Below are 16,562 nucleotides of genomic sequence, written 5' to 3'. Positions count from 1 at the left end.
GCAGCCCAATTCGTAACCACTTTTATTAATTTACTTGATATGGGTTTTCTATCCGTTGTTTTCTTAATGCCCACCAAATGATTGTTTCAGATCATGTATTTTGGGTATAGAGGACTCTAATGCCTGGACTGGTTAGTTTTATCATCTTTCTAGGTTTAAAAGAAAGAAGAGCCATGAACGTAGCTTGAGATCCTTACCTGGAAAAGCAGCAACAGTAAAGGTTTTGGCAGAGGCAGTGACATGGAGAGAGAGAGCGGTTTTGTGGACATCCTAGGCCCTGGAACTAGTAAAGTTGAGAGTCTACCATTAGAAGGCTGGCTTGCAGAATGTGCCCTTTTGGCACTTGCAAACACTTTCTGGAGGAGGGTCACATGCAATAAAGCAGAAAAGAGACATTCCTGACTGGAGAACTGCTGCATCCTGAGTTGTTTTTGATCCTGAATTGTACCCTGTTCAACTCCCTAGTAAACTCCATAAGTGTATTGTCTCTGAGTTCTGTGTTGTCACTGCAATGGATTGCCAGGTCCAGATATGATACAGAGAGTGCTGTGGGAGGGGTGGTTGGTGTCACAACAGGGTAAACAAAGTTATAGAGTGGAGGCATGTCTGAATTCTACATCATAGGAATCTACCTTGGGCTGATTTTGAGTTTGATTTTCCTTTCCCTTTGTGAAGCTAGAGGAAATCAGACATGACCTGCATGCCATTTTCGCAGTATGCTTCAGTAAGTAGCATTTGTATTATCTTTTAGTTCTAAAATTTATTTAGCTAAAGGCAGTCATGTGTTGAAAGGATATCAGGGCAGTAGTGACAACAACTTATTTCTAGTCATGTATTAACTCAGTAACCTTTAGCATTTTTCTTGATGGCTTTGGGTCTCAGTCTCCTCATCTGTGAAATGAAAAAGTTTAGACTAACGAACCCTAAGGAAACTTTTGGCATTATAGTTGGATGATTTTATAATTCCTCTTCCAAGATCATGGACAGTTGTTATTCTGTGTCTTTCAGACTGTGGGCAATCCAGGCCAAATTATGAATCTCTATGAATAAGCATTGATGCTCTGTAACCATGCCAAGGTGTAGACCAGAGGTGACAATTGCAGGTGGCTGAAGGAATCTGGCAGGATTAGATTTGAGAGGAATAGGAGGGCATAGGAACTATGACGACTGAGAGATTCCCTGTCCTTTCTCATGGTGCAACTGCTACTCAGCACTAGCAGGCTGTGCCCTGAGGAATGCAGGTCAGACCTGACCTTTCAAGGGAAGCCAAACAGCTTTTCATGTCAACTCTCACAATCCTTAAATGGTGGAAATTAATTCAATCTAAAGAAACCCACTTTGTGGGTTAAATAAACAGGCAAGAATTGAACCATTAGGTGCCAATTTGTTATTTCTGCTCTAGTGACTTTTAAAATGTTTTTACCCATTATAAGAATAAGAAATGATTTTTCCAATCACAACCAAGTTATACACATATTTGTGTATGTTGGTATGCATGTATATGTGCATAGAACAAAAATGCCATAAAAAAGTTATGTGCAGTACACCTTGTTTACTCTATTCTCCATAGCACTTTTTACTCTATATTATATCTTGATGTACTATTTTTTAAAACAGTGTAATCACACTCAGAAGTCATTTTTATTGTCTTGATACCTAAATGAGATTTGCCCACCTAAGCAAGTGCCAGGATCTAAAATATCTCAGAGATTATTCTAGCTTGATATATTGGGGGACATTTCATATTCAAGTGACTTTCTGAGGACTTGAGGTTTCCACAGGACACAAGTATGACTCTAATTAGTACATTAAAAAATAACAGTGTCCCAAGATGAAAGTGAGGCATAAAGGAGACAGGAAGAAAGAAGGGAATGTAATGGCCTATTTTAATGTTAGGTGCAGCCAAGTTGGTTCCAAGTGTTCTACACAACAAACCACTGCCCAATCTTGCACCATCCTCATAATCTTTGCTCTGTTTGAGTTCATTGATAATTACTGTGTCATTCCATCTTCTTGAGGATGGACTTCACCAGAGACAGGTTCAAAATGGACTTCTCCAGAGGCTGATTCGTCCTGATAATATGACCAAAGTATGTGAATTGAAGTCGTATTATCCTCACTACTAAGGAGCATTCTGCCTGTACTTCTTCTAACACAAATTTGTTTGTTCTTCTTTAAGTCCATGATACACTCTAGATTCTTCACCAAAACAATAATTCAAATGTAACAATTCTTCTTTAGTCTCCCTTATGATTATGTAACTTTTGCATGCATATGAAGTGACTATACATACCATGCTTGGTGTCAGGTAGATCTTAGTCCTCAAAGTGACATCTTTGCTTTTTAACACTTTCAGGAGGTCTTTTTCAGCATATTTAGCCCAATACATCATTTTATTTCTTTACTTCTGCTTCTACGAACACTGACTGTGGATCCAATTATAATGAAATACTCAACAATTTTACTCTTTAACCCATTAATCGTATGTTAATTGCCCCAATTGTGAGGATTTCTGTTTTTTTTTTTTTTTTTTTTTAGGTATAATGTAAACCTCAACATAAAGGATGAATTCTTCATCAGTTAAGTGTTCCAATCATCTACATATCACAGATTGTTAAACAGTATTCCTCCAATTCTAATATTGCATTATTTTTAATATAATCCAAATCTCAGTATATTCACTCAGCATATATGTGTACAACCATGACACACATCTTTTCTGATTTTAAACCACACAATTGGGGTTGTTATTATCAGGTGCCATCGAGTTGATTCTTACTCATAGCACAGCAGAATGTACAGCAGAATGAAATAGGACAGCAGAATGAAACAGTACATAAGAATAAAACACTGCCCCATTGTACGCTGTCCTCACAACTGTTGTTATGCTTAAGCCCATTGTTGCTGCCATGGTGTCAGTCCATGCAATTGGGTGTCTTCCTCTTTTTCACTGATCCTCTAAGATTAATGTCCTTCTCCAGGAACTGGTCCCTCCTGATAATATATAAAAAGTACAAGAGACAAAGTTTCACTATTCTGCCTTCTAAGGAGCATTCAGGGATACATGTTTGCTTTTCTGGCAGTTGATGGTGTTTTCAATATTCTTTCCTAACACCATAACTTAAATTAAAAATATTATGGCTTGTGTCAGACACACCTTATTCCTTAAAGTAAGTTTGTTCTGGAAAACTTTAAAGAGGTCTTGCGTAGCTTTTCCTAGTTTGATATGTCATTAGATTTCTTGAATGCTACTTCCAAGAATATTGATTGTGGATCCATGTAAAATGAAGTCTTTGACTACTTTAATCTTTTTTTCATTTATCATGATGTTACTTATTAGATTAGTTGTGAGAATTTTTGTTTACTGTACATTGAGGTGCATCCATACTAAAAGCTGTACTCTTTGATCTTCAGCAAAGTAATTATTTTAAGTTCTCTTCACTTTCAGCAAGCAAGGTTGTATCATCTGCATACCATAGGTTGTTAAAGTGTCTTCCTCCAATCCTAATGCAAAACTCTTCATATAATCCAGCTGCTCAGATTAAGTATGGTGAAAGAATATAGCCTTGATGCACACCTTTCCTTATTTTAAACTATTCAATGTCCCCTTGTTCTGTTCAAATTGGCTCTTGGTCTACGTACAGGTTCCTCATGAATAAAATTAAGTGTTCTGATTACCCATCATTCACAATATTATACATAGTTCACCATGCAACACCCAGTCAATAGTCTTTACATAGTCAATAAAGCACAAGTAAACATCTGGTATTCTCTGCTTTCAGCCAAGATCCATCTGACTTCAGCAATGATATCCCTAGGTCTGTGTTCTCTTTTGAATCCAGCTTGAATTTCTGGCAGTTCCCTGTTGATGTACTGTTCAAGTCATGTTTTAATTATCTTCAGTAAAATTTTACTTTAGGGATATTAATGCTATTATTGACAATTTTATGTTGTGTTGAGTAACTTCTCTTTGATATGAGCACAAATATAAATTGTTTCTATTCCCTTGGCCAGGTTGCTTTGTTCCCAATTTCTTGGCATAGATGAATGAGGGCCTCTAGCTCTGCATCAGTTTGTTGAAAGATTTCAAAATGTATTCCATCAATTTCTAGAACCTTGTTCTTTGCCAATGCCTTCTGAGTACCTTGGACTACTTCCTTCAGTACCATTGGTTCTTCCTTATGTGCTACTTCTTGACATGTTTGAACATCTACCATTTCCTTATGGTACAGTGATTCCGTGTATTCTGGTTCTTGATCATATGTTAATTCTTGAGCTTCCCTTTGACTTTTTCTACTCCACTTTCTTACCTTCTCATTCCTTTCCTTCACTTTAGCTTCTCTACAATCAAGAAACAGTTTCAGTGTTTCTTCTGACATCTCTATTAGTCTTCATCTTTCTTTACTTTCTTTTTAATGAACTTTGCTTTCTTCTTATATGATGCTCTTAACATTATCCCACAAAACTTTAATACACAAATTTAAAAAAAATAGTCCCCACCAGCTGATCCACTAAAACCCTATACAGGAAGTGCACTGAGTCAGAACCAACTTGATGTCACTTAACAAGAATAACAAAAGTTTTATTAATAGTCTTAGTTAGTTTTCACTGTTATTTATAAAACTATACAAGTGTTCAACTATCCATCAAAACCATGCATTTTTCTTGCAAGAATCTATATTTTTCATACTACTCAAATACTTTTGATTATTTTATAATTCTTCTCCCTAACTTGATCAATTTAGAGTCTTACATCTCAAGAAATAAAAGCAACCAATAGCTCTAAACATCACTTTTGAGAGATCTATCTTTTGCTACTAATTTCATTTTTTATTTTATACAGAATTATCATTTATAGGATTTAAAATAATCAATCCATACTCACCATTTAGAATCAACTAATTATTTTCATTCTGCTACCTATAGTTTAGCTTACCCTGTTGTATATGTTAGCCATTTTTCATTTCACAAGGTCTGAAATATACAAGTTTGTATTACACACAAAAACCATTCAAGTTTGTTTTCAAATGTCTGTATAGAATAGATCAAATTTTCAAGTTTACATAAAATCATACTGTACTAATTTAACAATCTAAATATAAGTCTTCATACCTATCAATTTCATCCTAATACACAGCAGCACTAACAAAATCCTTAGTGCTTATGTCCCCACCACCTGGTACTCTTTTCCTAAGCCATCACTTTGATACTTACACAAGAACATCTCTATTTGGTAACCAAGTTTTACAATCACTATTCCTGCCAATAAGATAATACAACAAGAGATCAATTCTTCTTTTAACAGAGTGAGAGTACAGCCAACTGAAGAACAAGGATTGTTACTTCGTTTATAAAAAACAAAGATGACCACATCAATTTAATGCCATATATATATATGATTCTAACTATTGAATTTATTAAAAATTATAATAAACATAATACTCAAAGTAGTGCTCCAAACTTATCCTGATGTTCACGTGGAAAACACTATAAGAAAAGACAGAAGAGAGACTGCCTTGCAATGAGAAGGACAGATTCCTTCCATAGAGATGGAGAAATAAAAGGTCAAATCTATTTGCCTAAAAGACAATTCACTGCACATATTTTATTTATAGTTTTGTACATTGTCTTGGGGAGTCCTGGTATGGCACTGTGGGCTAATGTGTCAGACTGCAAAGTCATTTGAACTGCAAGGTCGGTGATTCAGCTCACCAGCTTCTCCTTGTGAACCCTATACAGGGTTGCTATGGGTCGGAATCGACTTGATGGCATTTAACAACAACAACACTGTCTTGGAGTCCTGGTGTGGCACTGTGGGTTAATGCACTGGACTGCAAGGTTACTCTAAACCACAAGGTTGGTGGTTTAGCCTCCCCAGAAGCTCCTCGAAAACCATATACAGAGTCACTATGAGTCGGTACTGACTTGATGGCACTTGACAACAACAATAACATTGTCTTAGTATGAATGGGACCACTTTTCTACTTGAGCCATTTTAACCTAAGTAATGTAATGTTAAAATACAGCAAAAAGATATAAAAACATACATAATATTTCTAGCTATGAATATAATTATGATTTTACATTTTGAAAATCCATAATCATGTTTAGGAAATCACACAATCATAAGTAACTGATTTAAATGAAATGCACAAATATGTAGCAAATTTTTGTAGTTATGAAAAACAAAATAATTACTAAAGAATGCACAAAATTAATGTTTATTCCACCTTGTGTCATATCCCTGGATCCTTCACCAATGTTACATGAGAAAAAACAAATAAAAGCAAAACAAAATGAAAAACTGAAATCAGAATTATTAATGTTATCAAGTAGAGAAACAAATTTAAATCTAGCAGCCATCACTAAGAGAACAGCAAAAACAATGCTGCAAAAAGAAACAAAGAAAATTTCTATAAAACTGTATGCATATACGCTTTCAAATCAGCAAAGCATGCTCCTGTATACAATGGCACACAAACTTTTTTTTTTTCCTATAATGTATGGAAATGCAAGTTCTTTTTTTGGATATTGTGGATGTGTAAATGATTTGTAACATGAATTCTAATCTGTAACAGAGTGGGCCAGGAACACATTTATGGATTCTGGGGACAATGTGTACTGTTAGTTCTTGGACTGGGATAGTAGACATTTTAACCAATACTACAAATATATATATATATATACACACACACACAAAAGTATAAGGCAAGGGTGAATGACACTTCTCTTATATTTTAGCAACATTATTTGTAAATCAAAATTAAATTTAAATGCAGTCCACTCTGCTCTTGAAGAAACTTTAGTTCAGGTCTCAAATCTCAATTACTTGACTCAGTCTCCTAGGAGAACATTGAGAAGGTGTCTTCTTAAAGAACAAGCCTGTGTTTAGTGGTAGAGCCACTTTTACTAGCTGTGTCTGTATAGGATTGATAACCAAGTTCTATCATTGAAGAAAGTCTTAACCTTTCCTTGTATACCTTCCATATATGTGTAACAGCATCTCTGTTTTCACATTCAGTAGTCTATATTGCTATCTTATCATCTTTAGGTCTAACAATAACAACAGCTCCACATACATCATCACTGTAATCATCAAAAGATCATTCAATAAGACACAGGAGTATCTCTATCCAAAAGTGACCTTGTCACTTTTACTCTGCTGTTTGCTCAATGTAATCAGCCATCGTTCTCCTCGTTTGTTTTTCTCATCTTCCTACATACCATCCTGAAACAGTGAGTAGTCACAGTCAGACATTACTAGACAACTGGATATGGTACAAAGTCCAAAAATCTTCAGCAGTATCAAACTTAGAGATGAGTCAAAGGTTTGCTTGCCAAATTTTGCTTTGTAGTGGATGTTTAATACACTGTTCTGGGTAAACAACCTCCTGATTAGATTCTGTTTACTTTTCTTCTGTAGGCAGGGGATTAGGAGTAGGAGTGGTTTCCAGTTCCACAGTTGCCATTTTAGATTGATCTCAAGAGATCTGTTTTAAGATAATCTTTGGAAATTTACTGAACCATAAAACAGAGTGGTGGGCCCATGTGCCTTAAGTATGCAAGGAGAGAAGAAAGAAGGGAGAAGACAGATTTTTAAGTATAGCTAGTCAGGTATATAACTCAGTCTGTAAAATGATATAAAAAAATGATAATGTAATATTTTAAATATAATACAGACAAGGGGAGTTGTGCTTGAGTCTACCTTAAACATCTGTATAAGGTGCATTGAATACTTATATTCCTCATCTGTACATAGTATCAGAGAAAAAATATTGGAGTTTCATGGACAAGAGCAAAAATACAGTTTTTCAAAGACATTTTTAAGTCATACAACTAACAGAGGTGTGGGGTATTGAAAAATAAAAAGAGTGCTCTTTTTCTTAATACTGAATGCCTGTGAACTCAGTCCTTGGTTCTCTAAATCACCAGTTTAAGGAATTATCACTTCCATGGCTGTACATACTACCTGTGTGTCTACACAATGTATATTTCCAGTACAGTCATCTTGCCCAAATTCCCAAATGACTTATATATATTTTTATTCAAGGTTGTTTTGAACCACTGAGTCCATGGTTCAAGCTCACCAGCCACTCATCAGAAAACCTATTCAGGGTTGATATGAGTTGTAACCAACTTGACAATAGCTAACAACACACAGCATCTGTTTTGAAAGTCCAATAATAGTAATCTGCAAGTGTACTTCAAACTCAATCTGTCCAACATTTAACTCCTGATTTTTTCCCCACACTTGTTCTACATGCAGTCTCTTTCCCATCTAAGCCTTGACAATTCCAAATGCTGAGGCCAAAACATCAGAATTAAGCTCTTCCTCTATTTTTACTGTTATAATTCACACCTAAGGAGTCCTGATGTGGCACTTAGGATAAGCACTGGATTGCTAACTGTAAGGTTAGTAGTTCAAACCCACCAGCCACTACTTAGAAACACCATACAGGGTCACTATCAGTCAGAACCAACTCAACGGCATTTAACATCAACAAAATCTGTCAGAAAACATCTTGATAATACTTGAAAATTATATCGAGTATACAGTCACTATTCACTGCTTCCACTTGTGCCTTTATGGCTCAATTCATCATCTGTCACCTGGAATACTATAATAGCTTCCTAACTTTCTGTCTTTCTGCCCTTACCATCCTTCAGGCTATTTTGAACACAGAATTTAGAATGATCCGCTGCAAATTTAATTCAGATCATGTTACTTCTCTGCTCAACAGTTTGTATTGGTTCCCTGTGTCACTCAGTATTGCAAAGATCATGTGCATAATAACCTAGCCCTCATTGTCCTTCACCTCCCAATCCATTTCCCTATGTCCTCTGTTTCAGCCACTCACACTTTCTTGAATGTACCCACAAGGATCCTACCTCAAGAATTTAAGCTGAAGTTTTTCTCACTAGGATATTTTTCACATAGGTAGTCACATGGCCAACTCCCTCACTTTTGAAACATCTCTGTTCAACTGTCACCTGCTCAGTAATCATTCTACTGAAAATAGCTACATATCCCCACCTAAACCCTGGCATTCCAGCTCTCATTTACTCCAATCCAAGTTTTTTATAAAAGGGAAAAAAATCCAAACCCAATGCTGTTGAGACAATTCTGACTCACGATGGCACCATGTATACAGAAAAGAAGAGTATTCCATCCAGTTTTCCAGGCTATGACATTTACAAAGCAACTCACTGGGCACCTCTGTGTAGGTTTGAGACACCAATATTTTGGTTAATAGTTGAATGCTTAAATGGCTGTGCATCAGGAACACTTAATCCAGTGTATTTCCATAGGATTAATCACTTTCTAACATGTTGTGTTCACCACTCTTCTGTCAGTTCATCGTACTGTGGTGGCTTGTGACTTGCTGTGATTCTGGGAAGCTATGCCACGTGTATTTTAAATACCAGCAAGGTCAGCCATGGTGGACAGGTTTCAGATAAGCTTCCAGACAAAGACAAATTAGGAAGAAGTAGAGACAAACTGCTTCTGAATATTTTGTCACTGAAAACCTTATGAATAGCAGAGAAATATTGTCAGATATAGTGCTAGAAAATGAGCACCTCAGGTTGGAAGGCACTTAAGATTCGATTGGGAAAGAGCTGCGTCCTCAAATTGAGTTGACCATGATGAAGAGAATAGGTGAATGGAGTAAAGTCCATGGGTGTAAAGCCCATAGGACTTTCATTTGATGATGGAGCACAATTCAAAATGAAGAAAAATAGCTGTAAACATCCATTAATAATTGGAATATGGAATGTATGAAGTATAAATCTTAGAAAATTGGAAATTGTAAAAAATGAAATTAAACACTTAAACATCAATATCTTAGGCATCAGTGAGCTGAAATGGACTAGTATTGGCCATTTTGAATCTGACAACCACATGGTTTACTCTGTCAGGAATAACAAATTGAAGAGGAATTGTGTTACATTCATTTTCAAGACAAACATATCCAGATCATTCATAAGGTACAATGCTGTCTGTGATAGGATAATATCCATGCACCTACAGGGAAGACCAGTTAATACCACTATTATTGAAATTTACACACCCAACACTAAAGCCAGTGAGGATGAAAAAGAAGAATTCTACCAACTTCTTCAATTTGAAATTGATCAAACATGCAATCAAGATGTATTGATCATTGCTGATGATTTGAATGCAAAAGCTGGAAACAAAGAGGAAGGATCAGTAGTTAGAAAATATAGCCTTGGTGATAGAAATTATGCTGGAAATCTCTTGATAGAATTATGCAAAACCAATGATTTGTTCATTTCAAATACCTTCTTTAGACAACATAAGAGACAATTATACACATGGACCTCACCAGATGGAATACACAAAAATCAAATTGACCACATCTGTGGAAAGAGATGGTAGAAAACCTCCCAAACAAGACAAATCAGCCTATACAGGGTCAGGGGCAGACTGTGGAACTGAACACCAATTGCTCATATGTAAATTCAGACTGAAGCTAAAAAAAATTAAAACAAGTCCACGAAAGCCAAAACATGACCTTGAATATGTCCGACCTGAGTTTAAAGATCATCTGAAGAACATATTTGATACACGAAAGACCAAATACCAGACAATTTGTGGGATGACATCAAGAACATCATTCAGGAAGAAAGTACAAAGTCAGTACAAAAAAAGAGAGACAGAAAAAAATCAAAATGGATGTCAGAAGGGACACTGAAACTTGTTCTCCAGTGTAGAGATTCAAAAGTAAATTGAAGAAAAGAGGAGGTACAATAGCTGAACAGAAAATTTCAAAGGTCAGCTTGAGAAAACAAAGTCAATATTACAACAAAATGTGCAAAGATCAGGAGTCAGAAAACTAAAAGGGAAGAACATGCTCAGCATTCCTCAAGCTGGGGAAACTGAAGACAAAGCTCAAGCCTTGACTTTCATTATTAAAGGATTCTCTGGGCAAATTATTGAATGATGGAAAGGAATCTTCCAAAATAAAATGGAAGGAATACACAGAGTCACTGTACCAAAAGAAAATGTTTGATGTTGAACCATTTCAAGAGATAGTATATAATCAAGAGCTAATAATACTAAAGGAAGAAGTCGAAGAAGGTTCATTGAAGGAATTGGAAAAAAAAAACAAAAAACAAGGTACCAGAAATTGACGGAATAAAAATTGAAAACTTTCAAGGATGTAAGGCGGCACTGGAGGCACTCACACATCTCTGCCAAGAAATATGGATGACAACTATCTGGCCAAATGATTGGAAGATGTCCATATGTGTGTCCATGCAAAAGGGAGGTGATCCAACAGAATGTGGAAATCATCTGACAATATCTTTGATATGCCATGTGAGTAAAGATTTACTATAGGTAATACAGAAAAGGCTGTAACCATATATTGACAGAGAACATCCAGAGGTTCAAGCTGGATTCAGAAGAGGAGGTGGAATGAGGGATATATTGCTAATGTTCGATGGATCTTGGCTGAAAGCAGAGAATATCAGCAAGATGGGTACCTGGCCTTTATTGACTACTCAAAGGCTTTTGGTTGTGTGGATCATGACATTGTGAATTGTGAGTATTCCGGAATAATTAATTGTGCTCATAAGGAACCTGTATATGGACCAAGAGGCAATTGTCCAAACAGAACATGGGAACACTGAATGGTTAAAAATTAAGAAAGATGTATGACTGGGTTGTGTTCTTTCACCATATACATTCAACCTGTATGTTGAGCAAATAATCTGAGAAGCTGGGTTATATGAAGAAAAACGTGGCATCAGGATTGGAGGAAGGTTCCTTAACAACCTGTGATATGCAGATGATACAACCTTGCTTGCTGAAAGTGAAGAGAACTTAAAATACTTACTGATGAAGATCTAAGACCACAGCCTTCAGTATGGATCAAATCAATGTAAAGAAAACAAAAATACTCACCACTCGACCAATAAACAACATTATTATCAATGGCGAAAAGATTGAAATCAAGGACTTCATTCTTCTGGCATCAACCATTTACACTCATGGAAGCAGCAGTCAAGAAATCAAACGACATATTGCATTAGGCTAATCTGCTGCACAAGACCTTTTTAAAGTATTGAAGAGTAAAGATGTCAGCTTGTTGACTAAGGTGCTCCTGACCTAAGACTTGGTATTTTCAATAACCTCATATGCATATGAAAACTGGACAGTGAATAAGGAAGACCTTAGAATAATGGATGCATTTAAGTTATGGTGTTGGAGGAGAATACTGAAAGTGCCACGGTCTGCCATAAGAACAAACAGATCTGTATTGGAAGAAATGCAGCCAGTGTGCTCTTTGGAGGCCAGGATGACCAAACTTCGTCTGTTGTACTTCAGACATATTGTCAGGAGAGACCAGTTGCTGGAGAAGGATATCATGTTTGGTAAGATGGAGTGTCAGAGAAAAAGAGGAAGACTCCCAGCGAGATGGATTGGCAAAGTGGCAGCATCAATGGGCTCAAGTGTGGCAACAATTGTGAGGTTGCCCCAGGATTGGGTAGTAATTTGTTCTGTTGTGCATAGGTTCACTATGAGTTGGTACAGACTCAATGGTACCTAACAGTGACAACAGCATGTTGTGTAATTTGCTAATCTCTTCTATTGTTTAATGTTTATTTCACCTTTTGAAATTTAAATTCCAAAAGAGCAAGTAACTTTTTTTTTTTTTAATTTCTGATATGTTTGAAGTACTTAAAGCAGTGTCTACCACATAACAGTCACAAAATAAATACTTGTTGAATTAAACTAACTGAAAATGAAAGGAAAATTAGCAATAGTGTGGACTGTTTGGGGAATTGCTTTATTATTATATATGCTTAGATATTACAAAATAATTGTGTAATATGCTTACTAAAATTGAAATAGCTGAAAAACCATCTTCAGACTTATATGCAATCTAGCCTAAAGTAAAGAATCTAAGGATTCTAGTCCATGGAAATTTATGATTTTGAGAACATGTACTATAGTCACCATGTATATTTTAGTCTAATCACCTCTATTGATATAAACAAAATAAATGCTTACATTTTCAGAATATGAGATGGGCAAAACCAAACATACCCCGAAGACAAATTCTATTATTGTTTCTTTATAAACAGCTTTCCAATTAATTTTCTGTTACCAAGTTGAATATTGTTGTTGTTGTTAAATGCTGTTGAGTCGATTCCTACCCATAGTGAGCCTGTATAGGATTTCCAAAGAGAAGCTGGTGATTATGGATTCCTTTAATTCATTAGATGCCAGTTAACAACTCTTTTATACTTGTGGGACTGTGGGTTAATGTGCCAGACTGCAAAGTAGTTTGAACTTCAAGGTCAGTGGTTCAAGCTCACCAGCTGCTCCTCAGAAACCCTGTACAGGATCACTATGGGTCAGAATTGACTCGACAGCACTTAACAATAACATCAACTTATTATACAATGACTCAGTAGAGTCATATCAGTAAATTAATTATGTTGTGTTGCATCTTTACATATTTAAATATGTATGCATGATTTAAAATTTTATAATTTTGCAATTAGAGTATTTTGAAGTACCAATTTATGCAAGGAGCTAAATGTCACAGAGCAAGTTGCCTAATAAATGACAAATATCAACAAAGTGTAAATCATTTAAGTTCAAGGATTCAAATAATTTTCTACAGAAAAACACCCCAACTTCATGCAGAAAAACACCTCAAGTTAAGCTAATATAGGAATGACTTCTAGAGAACCCATGCATCAGTGTATTGATTTATGATTCTTGAAAGTATTTTCAATAGAAATCTGAGCACTAAACATGCTCTTCTATACCTCCATTATCTCTCTCAGTACGGTCCACCATGCATTCTAGTCACAATGACTTTAAACTTGCCTATGGTCTTATCCAGTATAGAAGAATCCAAGGAACTCAAAACAGTATCCTCATTTAGGTCTGGACCACTCCCTGGAACTGACTCCCTGGAACTGACTAAAACTGGCTAAAACTGAGATGGCATAAGTTAAGGTATCATTTTCCATCAAACTCTTACCATTAAAGGCGGGGTTTGATGGCAGATAGGAGAGAGGTGCAATGAATATCTCCATCAGCAATACCACAGAATACCAGTTGAAGCAGGTTCAGGGCAGACTTCCAAAACTCTAAACCACATATGTAGGAATAGTTTAACAGTTTGAAGGATTACACCTAGTGGAACTTGTAGTGAAAGGAAGAAATCTTATACTTTAGAATCTGTCGGACTCAGTGGCCCAGAGCCAACAACTTGGGCAAGACCAAATGAAAAGATGAAGCCGGGGAGCAAGCAGACTCACCATGGACTAATGCCTGCGGGAACCTTGGAGTAAAGGTAGAAAATATATTTTGTTTTGTTATGATTTCATTGTTATTGTTGTTGTTATCTATTCATTGGCCTCTAGCTGTCTGTGCACCTCCATTCTAGTGAATTGAGGGAGTGCCTGAGCAAGTGGACACACATTCCCCACCACCACCAGTGGAGGGTTCTTCTAACACGCATGCACATAGATCCTGTCAACATTTAAAGAGAGAGTTCCTTCTTAAACCCAACAGCAGCATAAAAAGGCCACAACTGGCCCTGAACTGTTTATTAATAGGGAAAAGGCAAGAACAGGGTGTGTGAAGAGGTAGAGTTTAAAAATAAAACAGGCCAAAAATTAAATCCTGAGGTAAAGCATAACAACCAACAGTGGCATCTTGAAATATTATCAGGAGGCCTTGAAGGCAAGAACCTGAATTAAGTTATTAAAGTCATACTCATATTAGGTTACAGATTTCTTTCTCTCTTTCTTTCTCTCTCTCTTTCTTTCTCTCTTCTTCTTTCTTCTCTCTCTCCTCTCCCTTTTCTGTGATTATAGACTACAGTATTTAAACTTTTTTTTTCTTCTATTTTTATTGCTGTTGCTGTTTTGTTGTTGTTCCCCCTTTTACTTTAGGGTGCTCTTTCTCTCCCTATATTACCTCAGAAGAGACAGCAATTGCTGCCATATAATCAAGCTACAATCACACCCTATAAAACCCCACAATCCAGTCAAGAACCAATACCAAATGCCATACACCAGGGATGCAGACAACACCTGCGAAAGTTACTCTGAGTTAAGCAATGAGAAGACTGAAAAGGGAAGCCCATATCCTGATCACATCTACCTGGGGGCAACCAGAAAGCATAAAAAATACCAAAACACACACCACACACTCAATTAAGTATTAAGGCCAGAGCCAAACATGTCCAAGAAGCAAAAACAGATGACCATATCAGCACACAACCAGAAACACGATAAAATGTCTGAGACAAATGACCTAGAGGTAGACCTGGACTCCATTCTGGAAGGAGGGCAGGCCTTCAAAATGCTTGAGAAGGAATTCGGTAAAATGATTATAAAATGTTTCAGAACACTTTGCAATCGAGTTAGAAACATAAGGAAAGTCAGGATAGTGCTACAGGAACAATCAAATAAGATAGACACAGCACTGGGAACAATTCAAACCTACAGAAAGAGTTCCAAACAATTAATAATAGAATATCAGTAATAGACAATACACTGAAAAGGCAAAGGAATAGAACTGAAGAGATAGAAGGCAGAATTAATGAGCTAGAAGACAAATCTCTCAAAGTCACTAAAATAGAAGAGCAAGCAAAAAATAAAAAAGGATAAAAATATCTGAAGACGGTCTAAGATACATGTTGGGCAACATGAAGAGGAATAACAATAATTATTGGCATTCCAGAACAGGAAGAATCACACAAGTCCACAGCCGAGATAGTTGAAGAGCTTCTGGAATAAAATTTCTCTAACATACTGAAAAGTGAAAAGATAAGCATTCAAGAAGCTCAGCAAACCCTAGGAAGGACAGACCCAAAAAGAAAATCACCAAGACATATCATATCAAGCTCTCCAAAATCAAAGAAAAGGAGACAATCCTGAAAGCAAATAGGGAAAAAAGAAGCATTACATACAAAGGCAAACAGGTCAGATTAATCTTGGATCTCTCAGCAGAAATCATGAAGGAAAGAAGGCAATAGGGAGACATACATAATGCACTGCAAGAAAGAAAGAAAGAAAAAATTGCCAACCAAGAATCCTTTATCCAACAAAGGTATCAATCAAATACAATTGTGTAATCAAAACATACCAGGATAAACAGAAGCTAAGGGATTTTTCCAAAGCCAACCCTGTGTTACAAAACATCCTAAAGGGAATTCTGTGGACTGAGAACCAACAAGAACAGAAAACAACCAGAGACTGACATACATGGCAGCACCTTCCAGAACTAAATCAACAGATGGAAGAATTGAGAAGAGAGCAAAACTATAAGAACAAATTCAGAGAATCTGAGAGCTTAGTCTATTATCAAAACAATTACAAAGTAAAAGTAGGTAAACACGTAGGAACAGAGATCCAGATGGTGAGAAGTTCAGATAGATTACAGAATAAAGAAGACTCTGATAAATGGAGGGAAAAATTAATGGAATATATGGTAACCTCAAAGCAAATTAACACTTCACAACATACCAAGAAAATGAAAGTTCAGAAAGAACATGGAAACATTAAAA

The 16,562-nt window shown here is 36.2% G+C and overlaps 1 protein-coding gene and 1 pseudogene across 1 annotated transcript in view; both read right to left on the bottom strand.

Annotated features, from left to right (window-relative positions):
* Window positions 1-16,562, bottom strand: part of PRR16 (proline rich 16) — a 432,695-nt gene that overhangs the window by 278,778 nt on the left and 137,355 nt on the right. The gene's annotated exons all lie outside the window — the stretch shown is intronic.
* Window positions 6,870-7,469, bottom strand: LOC102841163 (annotated as a pseudogene).

This window comes from Chrysochloris asiatica, unplaced genomic scaffold (assembly GCF_000296735.1).
Source record: "Chrysochloris asiatica unplaced genomic scaffold, ChrAsi1.0 scaffold00228, whole genome shotgun sequence".
NCBI lineage: Eukaryota > Metazoa > Chordata > Mammalia > Afrosoricida > Chrysochloridae > Chrysochloris > Chrysochloris asiatica.
This window is presented reverse-complemented; position numbering and strand designations above follow the sequence as displayed.